Source organism: Pongo pygmaeus, chromosome X, assembly GCF_028885625.2.
Source record: "Pongo pygmaeus isolate AG05252 chromosome X, NHGRI_mPonPyg2-v2.0_pri, whole genome shotgun sequence".
Lineage (NCBI taxonomy): Eukaryota > Metazoa > Chordata > Mammalia > Primates > Hominidae > Pongo > Pongo pygmaeus.
The window spans coordinates 41,521,197-41,535,914 of NC_072396.2; the positions used below are offsets into that span (position 1 = coordinate 41,521,197).

Sequence of the window (14,718 nt, forward strand, 5' to 3'; positions counted from 1 at the left end):
ATGACACTGCCTTTTGTGGGCACTGGAGATGAACAGAGAGCCTACAACCCAGGCAGAACAGGACCAGGTAACTTGCTCTACCTCCTGCTAGAAATACTCAGGAAGAGGCCACCCCAACCCCCCACCTCCACCCCCAACCCCACCAGAAGCACTGATAGCAACCAACCTGGACAAAGAACTGCAGCAGAGTATTTCCAAAATCACATGGTGGACCACATGGCTTCCTTTGACCCCTCCAGACCCACCCCACCCTTCTCCACCCACTCTATGCTCCTAGAGGCGGGCCTGGATGAACTCCATCAAACGGTTCCTATGCCCTCTGCCTTCCAGTTGACCTTGGCTACCAGCAGGAGGTGGGAAACCCAAAGGAGAGAGGTCAGAGTATTTATTTCCCCCAAATACCTCCTTGAGAGCTGGCTTGCTGTGTCCCTGGATCAAAAGCTACAGCTCCTGTCAAGAGGCCCTCTTCACAGGATTTTCTCTCTCCAGTTTCCAGTGATTGCTTTCTCCTTCTGCTCCTTCTGGCCTGTGGTTTCCCTATACCCTGATATTCCTTTGTAAATATTCTCTTTATTAAACTCTTCTCAATTTACTCAATCTGAGGGTGCCATCTGTTTCCTGCCAGGACCTGGAATGATACAGATGGCTTTTCTGACAGGACCTATTGATGGAGAGTCCAAGAACCCCTTATTATTCTAGGCAGAGGTGGGGCAGGCTGCATTTAGCTGGAGGTTACCAAAGGTGCATGAAATGAAACCAGGAACTCGAGCCCTTGGCGGGTGGGGACTGTCTTACTGGCTTTGCAACACCAGCACTATGGCAAAGTCTGTCTTTTAGTAGAGGGCCTTCTAAGAGCAGATTTCCTCTCTCCAGTTCAGGAACACTTTTCTGTCTTAAAAGGGTCTCCTTCTCAAATGTTGATGTCCCTGAGAGGTTTTGCTTTGAATGATTTTCTGCTAGGATCAAAACAATCAGTGAGTGGCCAGGCACAGTGGCTCATGACTGTAATCCCAACACTTTGGCCGAGATGGGAGGATCACTTGAGGCCAGGAATTCGAGACTAGCCTGCTCAACATGGCGAGACCCTGTCCCTACAAAAACATAAGAAATTAACCAGGCTTGATGGTATTTATATATAAGTATATAAATATAGATAAATAGATAACTTGACAAAGACTGGAAGACACATGAAAATATGTTGGGGCATTGGGGTTAGAGAATAATTTTTTTCATTAAATTGTTAATTTCATAAAGTTATTCTTATGATACACGAATGTGGAGGAAAAAACATAAAACAAGTATGTATATGAAATTGGGCAAAATACTGTCTTATCATCCTCCTTTCCCTCATCTATATACTAAGAGGATAAAGAGTCTCTTCCATTCCAATCCATTCCAGGTAATACAAAATGTGATTCTAAACTCTTAAAATGAGTCATATGTGGATACAGAGAATGAGGCAAAAAAAAAGACACAGGAGTTTTGATTATTTTAACACGTCCATAAAAATCAAGAAATAGGAATAATTGTTTTTGTTCCCACTAGGGGCTGTGGTAAGTGAAGTTTTGTCTGTCTAGCTTGCTTTCTCAATCCCTCCTCTGGGTCCCTTGAAGATCCCCTCCCTGACTCCACATGACTATGATGGGTAGGTCAATCAGTGTCCTTTCCCACCCTTGACATTTAGTGGTCAGAAGACTAAACCAGAGCCAATCAGATTCTTCTCTGAAATTGATGCATGGACAGGTGGACAAAGAAGGTCCCTTTCTTCCAGGGCTGCCAAATCTTTCTGCCTGTTACTTGGGTGACCTTAGACAAATCGTTTAACTTCTTTGAGCCTAAATTTTCTCACCTTAAATGAGGTTAATAATACAATCTATTTCATAGGCATTTGTAAGAATCAAATGATATGAAGCATGAGAAAGGTTATTATAACTTTAATGTGTTTTATAATGTTATTAATAAATGTATTGTTATCAAATGTAAATAAAATTATATGATAAATTAATTCATTGTAAGGTGTTGGTCAATGATATCTTAGGACATTAAATCTCCCAGGGGTATTTACATATTTTAAAGGGGCCCATTATATAAAGCACAAAGATAGAGAGCACTAATCTATACTGTCAGGAATTAGGATAGTGGTTAACTTTGCAGGGGTGGGGGGCTCGTGATCAGAGGGAACGTAAGGAAGCTTCTGAAAGGTATTGGTTGTGTTCGGTTTCTTGATCTGCGTTCTAGTTACATGGGTGTATTGTTGGTAAAGCTTCATTGTCCTGTATGCTTAAGATATGTGCCCTTTTCCATATGTATGGTATGATTTAATAACAAGTCTTCAAAACTTGGAAATTTCGGCTTCCAAGAAGAAGTAGGCATACTTTTCCTTACTCCTCCTACTAAGTACAGTGAAAAACTCTGGACATTATATATGAAATAAACATAAGAAGACTTTGAAAGGAGGCACTTTCTTTGAAAGGAGGAGACTTTGAAGAAGATGGCACTTGGAAATATCAATAAGTGCAAACTAAAAAAGGCCTAACAAAAACTGCTCTATCTGGCCAAAGGGCCAAGAAAGGAACAACACAAGAAAAGAGAAAACTTTTAGACAGAAACTGCTCTGCTCTGACTAAACACCACAGAAAAAAAAAAACCAAGGTAGCCCCATCCTCATTCATACGAGCAGAGGCCAAGTGGGGAGCCTAGAATTCCACTTGCCAGGCTATAGCAATGTGCCCTAACCCACCCACTGGGATATCTTCAGAGAAGGCCAAGTATGGAGCCAGTACATTTATCCCTTCTGGGTAGTGATGAGGAAACCACATAGGCAACCTGTACTTCCAGCCCGCATCCTTCCTCCTTGGGCAGTACCAGAAGAAGCATAGTAGAAAGTCAGGACTTTCACCATTGCTCAGCAGTATTGATGCTATCCTCTCCCTGAGGTGTCAGTGGAGGCCTAGTGAGGAGTCTGAACTCCCACCCCACCCAGCAATAATAAAGAACACCCCCGAGATGTCAACAGAGGCTGAATAGACTTTCTATGCTGACCTGGCAGTAATGAGGGGACACCCCACGCCGTTCCCTTGCCAATGTAGTGTCCAAAAAACCAGCTAAAACATCAGGTTTAAATAAGATACAGAGTCATAACATAATACCCAAAATGTCCAAGTTTCAATCAAAAATCAGTCATTACACTGGAAACAAGGAAAATCTCAAACTGAATGAACAAAGATAATCTTTAGATGCCAACACTGAGATGAAACATGAGATAAAATTTTCTGACACAAATTTTAAAGCAGCCATCATAAAAATAATGCAATGAGCAATTGCAAGCACACTTGACCCAAATAAAATATAGAATAAATAAATAAATTAACAGCGCCTCAGGAACATGTAGGACTTTAACAAAAGATCTAGCATTGGTATTACTGAAGACCCAAAAGGAGAGGATAAAGAGGGTAGGGCTAAGAAAGTATTCAAAGAAATAATGGCTAAAAACACCCCAAATTTGGCAAAAGACATAAACCTATAGATTCAAGAGGCTGAGTGAACTCTAAACAGAATAAACCCAAAGAAACTCAAACTAAGACACATATAATCAAACTTCTATAAATTAAAGACAAAGAAAAAATTATGAAGGCATCAAAAGAGAAATGACATCTTATGGCAGGAGAAAAACAACCAAATAACAGGATTTCACATTAGGAAACAGAGTAGAAGGAAGTGGCACAATATCTTTCAAGTACTAAAAGAAAAGAATTGTCAACCTGCATTTCTTTTCTTTTCTTTTTTTTTTTTTTTGAGATGGAATCTTGCTCTGCCACCCAGGCTGGAGTGCAGTGGTGCAATCTCGGCTTACTGCAACCTCTGCCTCCCGGGTTCAAATGATTTTCCTGCCTCAGCCTCCCGAGTAGCTGGGACTACAGGTGCCCACCACCACACCCGGATAATTTTTGTATTTTTAGTAGAGACGAGGTTTCATCATGTTGGCCAGGCTGGTCTCAAACTCCTGACCTCAAGTGATCCGCCCACCTTGGCCTCCCAAAGTGCTGGGATTACAGGTGTGAGCCACCGTGCCCAGCCTCAACATGCATTTCTATATCCAGTGAAAATACCCTTCAGGAATGAAGGGGAAATAAAGACATTTTCAAATACAGGGAAACTAAGATAATTTGTTACCAGCAGATCTACTCTAAATAATGGCTAAAGGAAGTTCATTAAACAAAAAGGAAATGATAAAAGAAGTAACCTTGGAACATGAGAAAGGAAGAGAGAACATGACAAGCAAAAGATCTGGGTAAATACAATAGACTTTCCTTCTCCTCCTGGGTTTTATAAATCATATTTGACAGTTTAAGCAAAAAATATAACACTGATATAGTTTTAAATGGCTCTGGAAGAAATTTCAAGACAATTATATAAATGAGGGAGAATAAATAGACACAGAGGTAAGATTTTTACGCTTCACTCAAACTGGCAAAGTGATGACCCAAGTAGACCGTGATAGATATGTATGTATAATGTAATTCCTAGAGAAATCAATAAGAAAACAATATAAAGAGATACACTAAAGAACACTATAAATAAATCAATATGGAAGGCAGGAGAAAGAAAATAGAAAATGAAAAGGAGAAATAACAAACAGAAAACAAGAAATAAAGTAGCAAATATAATTATATTTAATGTAGATTGTCTAAATATACTACTTTGGCAGAGTGGATCAAAAAGCATGACCCAGCTATATACTGTCTATAAGAAACTTATTTACAATATAATGATAAAGGCAGATTGAAAGTAAAAGGATGGAAAAAGATATATAATACAAGCATTAATCACGACAAAATAGGAGTAGCTCTATTATATCAGATAAAGTAGACTGCAAAGAAAAGAAAGTTACCACAGACAGAAAAGGACATTCTATAATGATAAATGGGTCAGTACACGAAAAGGACATAGCACTCCTAAAATGTGTTTGCACTAAGTAACAGAGCAGCAAAGTATGTGAATCAAGATCTGATAGAATTGAAAGGAGAAATATGCAAATTCACAATTAGAGACATCAACATCCCTCTCTCAACAACTGATAGTACAGCTAGCCAGAAAATCAGCAAGGATATAGAAAAGCTCAACAATATCATCAACCAACAGGGTCTAATCAACATGTATAGAATACTCTACTCAACAAGAGCAGAATATACCTCAAGAATTTAGAAAAATGGGTCCTGGTAGTGGCTATAAGAAAAAAAATTTAGAAAAAGAAAAGCAAAATAAACCCAAACCAAGCAGAAGGAGATGCATAATAAAGATAAGAGCAGAAATCAATGAAATTGAAAACAGCAAAACAATAGAGAAAATCAATGAAACACAGAGCTTGCTCTTTGAAATCATCAATAACATTGACAAATCTCTATCAAGATTGACAAAGAAAGAAAGAAAAAGATAAAATTACCAACATCAGAAATGAAATAGGGGCTATCACTATAGACCCTGCAGACATCAAAAGTAAAATAAGGGAATACTATGAACAACTCTACACATAAATTTGACAACTTAGAGGAAATAGACCAATTAATCAAAAATAACAAAGTAAAACAACTCACCCAATATGAAATATATAGTTTGAATCCCTATATATTAAGGAAATTGAATTTGTAATTTAACTTCTCCCAAAAAAGAAATATCAGATGATTCCACTGGAAAATTCTACCAAATTTAAAAGAATTAAACTAATTCTAAACAATCTGCTTTAGAAAATAGAAGAGGATGGAACACTTCTCAATTCATTTTATGAAGCTATTATCCTGGTAAGAAAACTAGACAAAGGCAGTACAAAAAAAAAAGATATTACAGACCAATTTTCCTCATGAATATACATGCAAAAGTTCTTAACTAAACATTAGCAAATAAAATTCAACAATATATAAAAAGAATTACACAACATGATAAAGTAGACTTTATTCCTGGGGTGCAAGGCTGGTTCAATTTGCTAAAACTACTTAATAGAATTCACCATATTACTAAGCTAAAGAAGAAAACTCATGTGACCATATCAATTGACAAAGAAAAAGCATTTGACAAAATTCAATACCCACTTATGATAATCAGAAAACTCTTAGCAAATTAGGAATAGAGGGGAACTTTTTCAACTTGATAAAGAGCATCTACAAAAACCCTACAGTCAATATAATACTTAATGATAAAAGACTGAATGCTGGCCAGTTGTGTTGGCTCACGCCTGTAATCCCAGCACTTTGGGAGGCCAAGGTGGGCGGATCATGAGGTCAGGAGTTCAAGACCAGCCTGGTCAATATGGTGAAACCCCGTCTCTATTAAAAATACAAAAATTAGCCGGGCATGGTGGCACATGTCTGTAATCCCAGCTACTCAGCAGGCTGAGGCAGAAGAATCACTTGAACCTGGGAGGTGAAGGTTGCAGTGAGCTGAGATTGCACCACTGCACTTCAGCCTGGGCAACAGAGTGAGACTCCATCTAAAAAACAACAAAAGACTGAATGCTTTCCCCTTAGGATAGGGAAGAAGCCGAAAATGGCCACTCTCACTACTCATATTCAACATAGTACTGGAAGTTCTAGCCAGCACAATAAGGCAAGAAAAAGGAATATAAGGCATACAGATTGGAAGGAATTCTTTCAAACTGTCCCTATTTGTTGATGGCATGGTAGTATATGTAGAAAATCCTAAGGGATTTACAAACAAAACAAAACAAAACAAAACAAAACAAAAACCTACTAGAACTGATAAGTGATTTCAGCAAAGACAGTGTTCAAGAATAACATTAAAAATCAATTGTATTTTTATATACTGGCAATGCACATGTGAACATTTTCACAATTGAAAATAAAGTATCATTTAAAATAATTCAGAACAAAACATAACATTCTCCAAAGAAGATATATAGATGGCCAATAAGCACATGAAAAGATGCTCAATATCATTAATCATTTGGGAACTGCAAATCAAAATTACAATAATATAACACCTCACACCTATTAGGGTGGCTACTATTTAAAAAAACAGACAGTAGGGCTGGGTGCAGTGGCTCATGCCTGTAATCCCAGCACTTTTGGAGGCCAAAGCAGGTGGATCACCTGAGGTCAGGAGTTCAAGACCAGCCTGGCAAAACCCCGTCTCTACTAAAAATACAAAAATTAGCTGGCGTGGTGGCTTGCACCTATGGTCCCAGCTACACAGCAGGCAGAGGCAGGAGAATCACTTGAACCTGGGAGACAGAGGTTGCAGTGAGCCGAGATCGCACCACTGCACTCCAGCCTGGGCAGCAGAGAGAGACTCTGTCTCAAAAAAACAAAAACAAACAAACAAACAAACAGAAAGTAAAAGGTGTTGGTAAGGATGTGGAGAAATTGGAACCCTTATACACTGTTGGTGGGAATATAAAATGATACAGTCACTGTGGAAAACAGCATGACAGTTCTTTTAAAAATTACAAATAGGATTGTCATATGATTCAACAATTCCATTTCTGGGTATATACCCCAAAGAATTGAAAGCAGAGTCCTGAAGAGATATTTATATACCCATGTTTATAGCAGCATTATTCACAAATGCTAAAATGTAGAAGCAATCCAAATGTCCATCAACAGATAGATGGGTAAGCAAAATGTAGTCTATCCATTACAATGGAATATTATTCAGCCTTAAAAAGGAAGGAAATTCTGGCACATGCTACAACATGGATAAACCTTGAAGACATTATGCTAAGTGAAATAAGCCAGTCATAAAAAGACAAATACTATATGATTCCACTTATATGAGGTACTTAGAATAGTCAAAATCATAGAAAAAGACAGTAGAATGGTAGCTGCCAGGGGCTGGGGGAATTGGGAAATGGGGAGTTATGTTTAATAGGTATAGAGTTTCAGTTTACATGATGAAAAGAATTATGGAGATGGAAAGTAATGATGGTTGCACAACATTATGAATATATTTAATGCCACCGAACTATACACTTAAAAATGGTTAAGGCCAGGCGCAGTGGCTCACGCCTGTAATCCCAACACTTTGGGAGGCTGAGGCAAGTAGATCACTTGAGTCCAGGAGTTTGAGACCAGCCTGAGCAACATGGCAAAACCCTGTCTCAACAAAAAAAATACAAAAATTAGCCAGGCATGGTGGTGTGTGCCTGTGGTCCCGGCTACTAGGTAGGCAGAGGTGGGAGGATAGCTTGAACCCAGGAGGTGGAGGTTGTATTGAGCTGTGATCGCGCCACTGCACTCCAGCCTGGGTGACAGAGCAAGATCTTGTCTCAAAAAAAAAAGAAAAAAAAAGGTTAAAATGATACATTTTATGTATATTTAAACACGATAAAAATGAAAAAAACATATAGGACTTATATGGTGAAAACTACAAAAATGTTGATGAAAGAAATAAAAGATTTAAATATCTGGAGAAATATACTATGTTCACGGATTGGAAGATTCAACATAGTAAATACATCAATTGATATACAGGTTTAATGCAAATACTATCAAATTCCCAGCAAGAATTTTTACAGATATACACAAGATTATTCTAAAATTTATATGGAAAGGTAAGGAACTAGACTAGTGAAAACAATTTTTTTTTTTTTTTTGAGATGGAGTTTCGGTCTTGTTACTCAGGCTGGAGTGCAGAGGCACGATCTCAGCTCACTGCAACCTCTGCCTCCCAGGTTCAAGCAATTCTCCTACCTCAGCCTCACAAGAAGCTGGGATTACAGGCATGGGCCACCACCTCTGGCTAACTTTTTGTATTTAGTAAAGATGGGGTTCCACCATGTTGGTCAGGCTGGTCTCGAACTCCTGACCTCAGGTGATCCACCCGCCTCAGCCTCCCAAAGTGCTGGGATTACAGGCGTGAGCCGCCATCCCCGGCCTCAATAAAAACAAAATTTAAAGAAGAATAAAGTGGGAGGAATTACTATACCCAATTTCAAGACTTATCATATAGCTACAATAATTAGGACTGTGTGTTATTGGTGGAGGGAAAGACACATAGATCAATAGAATAGGACACAGAACCCATAAATAGACCCACACAAGTTTGGTGAAATGATCTTTGACAAAGGTGCACAACAGCTAAATGGAGAAAATAAAGATTTCTCAACAAATGATGTTGGAGCAATTGGACATCCATAGGCAAAAAAATGAACCTTGACCTAAATCTTACTCTTTATGAACAACAATTAACTTAAGTGGGTCACAACTTAAATGTAATACATGAAATTAGAAAACTTTTAGAAAATAATATAGGTGAAAATTGTCGGGGTTTAGGCAGAGGCAAAGGGATCTTAGACTTAACATCGAAAGTACAAGCCATAAGTGAAAAATTGATAAGTTGGACCTCAACAAAATTTAAAAATTTTTCTCTAGGAAAGATTCTGCTAAGAAGATGAAAAGACAAGCTACAAACTGGGAGAGAATACTTGTAAACCAATTATCCAACAAAGGACTGGTATATGGAATCTATAAAGAACACTGAAAACTCAATAGTTAAAAACAAAACAAACAAACAAAAAAAAAAACAAAAAAAAACTGACTGGGCACAGTGGCTCACACCTGTAATCCTAGCACTTTGGGAGGCTGAGGTGGGAAAATTGCTTAACGCCAGGAATTCAAGGAGTTCAAGACCAGTCTGGGAAACATAGTGAGACCCTATCTCTACAAAAAATTTAAAAAATAATCAGGTATGCTGGTGCGCACTGTAGTCCAGATACTCAGGAGGCAATGACAGGAGGATTGCTTGAGCCCAGGTCAAAGCTCCTGCACTCCAGCCCGGGTGACAGAATGAGACCCTGTTTCTAAAAAAAAAGAAAAGAAAAGAAAAAGAAAATGAAAGAAAGAAAAGGCTATATATACTGTATGATTCCATTTCTGTAACTTTCTTGACAAAGTCATAGAAGTGGATAACAGATTAGTGGTTGCCAGGGATCAAGGTGAGATGGGAGAGGAGTATAGCCATAAAAGGGCAACATGAGGGAATCCTTGTGATGACGGAAATGTTCTGTACCTGTGTTGACAATGTAATAGTGTCAATATCCTGCTTGTGTTATTGTACTAAAGTTTTGCAAGATATTACCATTGGGGAAACTGGGTAAAGGATATATGGAAATGTCTCTATACTTTTTCTTACAACTGCATGTGAATCTATAATTATCTCAAAATAAAATGCTTAATTAATTTATTATTTGATTTATTTATTTAGAGACAGAGTTTTGCTCTTGTTGCCCAGGCTGGAGTGCAGTGGTGCAATCTCAGCTCACCGCAACCTCTGCCTCCTGGGTTCAAGCATTTCTCCTGCCTCAGCCTCCCGAGTAGCTGGGATTACAGGTGTTTGGCCACCATGCCTGGCCAATTTTTTTTTTTTTTTTTGTATTTTCAGTAGAGATGGGGTTTCACTATGTTGGCCAGACTGGTCTCAAACTCCTGATCTCAGGTGATCAGCCTGCCTTAGCCTCCCAAAGTGCTGGGATTACAGGCGTGATAAAATGCTTAACTTAAAAAGAAATGGGCCTGGCATGGTGGCTCACACATGTAATCCCAGGAGGATCATTTGAGCCTAGGAGGTTGAGGCTGTAGTGAGCCATGATTGTGCCACTGCACTGCAGCCTGGGCAATGGAGCAAGACTCTGTCTCAAAAAATAAAACAATAAAATAAAATAGTAGAGGATATTCTCTCTTCCTCAGCGCTGCCTACAGAGGTTGCAGCCATCTCCTCCTTGGCATCACAGCTGCCCTCAGACCCCTTGTGAAACTCAAGATTGTCAAAAAGAAAACCAAGAAGTTCATCCTGTACCAGTCAGACTGATATGTCAAAATCAAGCCTAACTGGCAGAAACTCAGAGGTATTGACAATAGGGTTTGTAGAAGGTTCAAGGGCCAGATCTTGATGCCCAACGTTGGTTATGGGGGCAACAAAAAAACAAAGCAGATGCTGCCCAGTGGTTTCCGGAAATTCCTGGTCCATGACATCAATGAGCTGGAAGTGCTGATGATGTGCAACAAATCTTACTGTGCTAAGATCGCTCACAATGTTTCCTCCAAGAACTGCAAGGCCATCGTGGAAAGAGCAGCCCAGCTGGCCATCAGAGTCACCAACCTCAATGCCATACTGCGCAGCAAAGAAAATGAATAGGCGGCTCATGTGCATGTTTTGTGTTTAAAGAAAACCATAAAAACTGCCAAAAAAAAAAAAAAAATAGTAGAGGGGGCCTGGCGTGGCAGCTCACTCCTGTAATCCCAGCACTTTGGGAGGCCGAGGCAGGCGGATCACCCGAGGTCAGGAGTTTGAGATCAGTCTGGCCAACATGGCGAAACCTCGTCTCTACTAAAAACACAAAAATTAGCCAGACGTGGTGGCGCACACCTGTAATCCCAGCTATTCGGGAGACTGAGGCAGGAGAATCTCTTGAACTCTGGAGGCGGAGGTTGCAGTGAGCCAAGATTGCAGCACTGCACTCCAGCCTGGGTGAGAGAGTGAGACTCTGTCTCAAAAAAAAAAAAAAATTTAAAGAATAGTAGAGGGGCTCCTAAAGAGCAAAAAACCTGTAAGACTAAGAGGAAAAGCATCTAATGGTGTGATTTCAGGCATGATGACAAGTCACTAGAAGAGGGAAAGAGATACACCCTTTGCCACTTTCTTCAGAGTCAATCCTGGCACCTAATATAGAGAGATGTTAGTATTTACCTATGATTGATTTAAGGAAGATTCTTCCCCTATTACCCTCTGTAAAATTTGCAGTCATCATTGATAAAGACAAAACAAGAGTTTGACTCTTAGCCTCAAACATAAAGGACTTCAAAATCTTATTAGGTGCACTATTGGTGTGCTTGTGTAATTTAACTATAAGTGACTTACATATTTAAAAAAATTATCACAATTTTGATCTGCACCAGAAAGGAATTTGCAGCTGAAAATAATCTGTTCCTATCTAGGTAAATTTTGAAAATATCTAAATTTTCTTAGTGAGAAAACATCCATGGTCTCAGATGTGGTTATGGGATAATGGTCTCCCAATGATTTATAAAATACCTCTCTTGGGAAAATACCTCTAGCATTACAAATAGGGTTGCAAATCTAAAAAGACAAATTTCATTAAGGCAGGAGATTTTTCTGGGCATGCTGTGTAACTCCTGTTGTGGTGATCTGGTGGAAAGGTTGGTGGAAAAGTGGGGGCTGGAGGGAAGGGGATGGACAGGAGAGACCCTTAAAGAGAGACTCTTGAAACGAGTATCTGTTGTTGGTATCTCTAAGAAGTTTAGGAAATATACCTCAAGATGAGAAGGAATTGTACTAAAATGTAGTCATTCAGATTCTAAAGAGGACTGTGTGAGGACAAAAAAATCCAGGGGAAATACATTTTAAAGACATGATCATAAAGAGAGTGGCATTAATGGATCATTGTGGGCCCCTTTCAAGATTATGTATTCAGAGGCAGAAGAGAGGGAGGAGGGGCCAGGAGGTGACTGGTGTGGTTGGCGCTCATGGGTTTATTGTTGTCTACAGGTTCTGAATCCTACCCTAGCAATGCTGACCGCTCTTCATGGGATGGCTGAGACAGGAACACCCAGTGCCTCTGGTAGGCAGCTGAAAGCCACCTGGTAAAATGATTTGGTCTTTAGAAGAGTATGGATATGCAGCCAGGTGCAGTGGCTCACACCTGTAATCCCAGCACTTTGGGAGGCCAAGGCGGGATGATCTCTTGAGGCCAGGAGTTTGAGACTAGCCTGACCAACACGGCGAAACCACATCTCTACTAAAAATATAAAAATTAGCCAGGCATGGTGGCACACGCCTGTGATTCCAGCTACTCGGGAGGCAGAGGTTGCAGTGCAGTGAGCCAAGATCATGCCACTGCATTCCAGCCTGAAGCACAAAGCAGGACTCCGTCTCAAAAAAAAAAAGTATGGATATGCAACCAGCAACAAGGAAACTGAGGCAGAGTCTAGCCAAGAACCAAATAGGGGAGGTGCTGGTGCACACAAGGATGGGGAATGGCTTTTGTGGGGCCCTGAACTAGGGACAATAGCCAGGTCATCTGGACTCTGGGCTGAAGCCAACGGCTGAGCAAAGCTGGGCTCAGGAACAAATGAAGGTGTGGTAGGCAAAATTCTCCTGTGTTAGTCTGTTTTGTGTTGTTATAAAGGAATACCTGAGGCTGGATAATTTACAAAGAAAAGAGATTTATTTTGGCTCACAGTTCTGTAAGCTGTATAAGAAGCATGGTGCCAGCATCTGCATCTGGTGAGGCCTCAGGAAGCCTCCGCTCATGGCAGAAGGGGAAGAGGCAGGAGGTGTATCAAAAAGCAAGAGGCAGAGCAAGAGAAAGGGGAAGAGGTGCCAGACTCTCTAAACAACCAGCTCTCACGTGAACTCATAGCTTGAGAACTCACTCATTACTGTGCAGAGGGCATCAAGCCATTCATGAGGGATCCTGTCCCCATGACCCAAACACCTCCCACTAGGCCCCACCTCCAACACTGGGGGTCACTTTTTTTTTTTTTTTGAGACAGAGTCTCACTCTGTCACCTAGGCTGGAGTGCAGTAGCACGATCTCAGCGCTCACTGCAACCTCTGCCTCCCGGGTTCAAGTAATTGTCCTGCCTCAGCCTCCTGAGTAGCTGGGATTACAGGTGCCCACCACCACACATGGCTAATTTTTGTATTTTTAGTAGAGATGGGGTTTTGCCATGTTGGTCAGGCTGGTCTCAAACTCTGAAACTCAGGTGATCCTCCTGCCTTGGTCTCCAAAAGTGCTGGGATTACAGGCATGAGCCACTGTGCCTGGCCTGGGGGTCACATTTCAACATGAGATGTGGAGGGGACAAATATACAAACTATATCAACCCCCTAGCATACACACTCTGTATCATTCCCTCCTTTTGAGTATGGGTAGGATCTGTGGATATGATGGGGAAATTTTGCAGTATCTATCAAAATTACAGGAGCATATGATCTTGATCTTTGACCCAGTAAGTTCACTTCTAGGGATTTACTCCACAGATATATTAGCAGACATGGGAAATTATTTATGCACAACGTTTTCCATTTGAATATTCACCTACCTATTCATTCATTCAATACATGTATATTGTTAGTAATTTTAAAAGGTTGGAAACAACCTAAATATCGGTCAATAAGGATGATTAAATACATTACTGCACAATGGAATACCACATAGCTAGAACAAAATAAAGAACAAGGAAACTCTGTATCTATCAATTTGGAAAGATCTCCAATACATTTTTAAGGGAAAAAAGCATGATGCGGAACAGAGCACACATTGTATTAAAAGGAGGGGATTGGGGATGTATATTTATATTTGTTCATACCACCATTAAAAAATCTCTGGGCTGGGTGTGGTAGCTCATGCCTATAATCCCAGTACTTTGGGAGGCCGAGGCTGGTAGATTGCTTGAGTCCAGGGGTTCAAGACCAGCCTGGGCAATATGGTGAAACCCAGTCTCTACTAAAAATACAAAAAAAAAATTAGCCAGTTGTGGTGGTGCGCACTTGTAGTCCCAGCTACTCAGAAGGCTGAAGTGGGAGAATCACCTGAGCCAAGGAATTTGAGGCTACAGTGAGCCAAGATCATGTCACTGCATTTCAGTCTGGGCAACCAGAATGAGACTCTGAAAGGTTACAGTCACTGGCTATTTGGGGAAGATGGGGACTGGGCAGATGGGGCAGGCCTTAGAGGGAGATGTT

General features: G+C 40.2%; 1 pseudogene; it reads left to right on the plus strand.

Annotated features, from left to right (window-relative positions):
• LOC129024050 (large ribosomal subunit protein eL32-like) lies at positions 1-11,145 on the plus strand (annotated as a pseudogene).
• Positions 11,146-14,718: the final 3,573 nt, after the last annotated feature.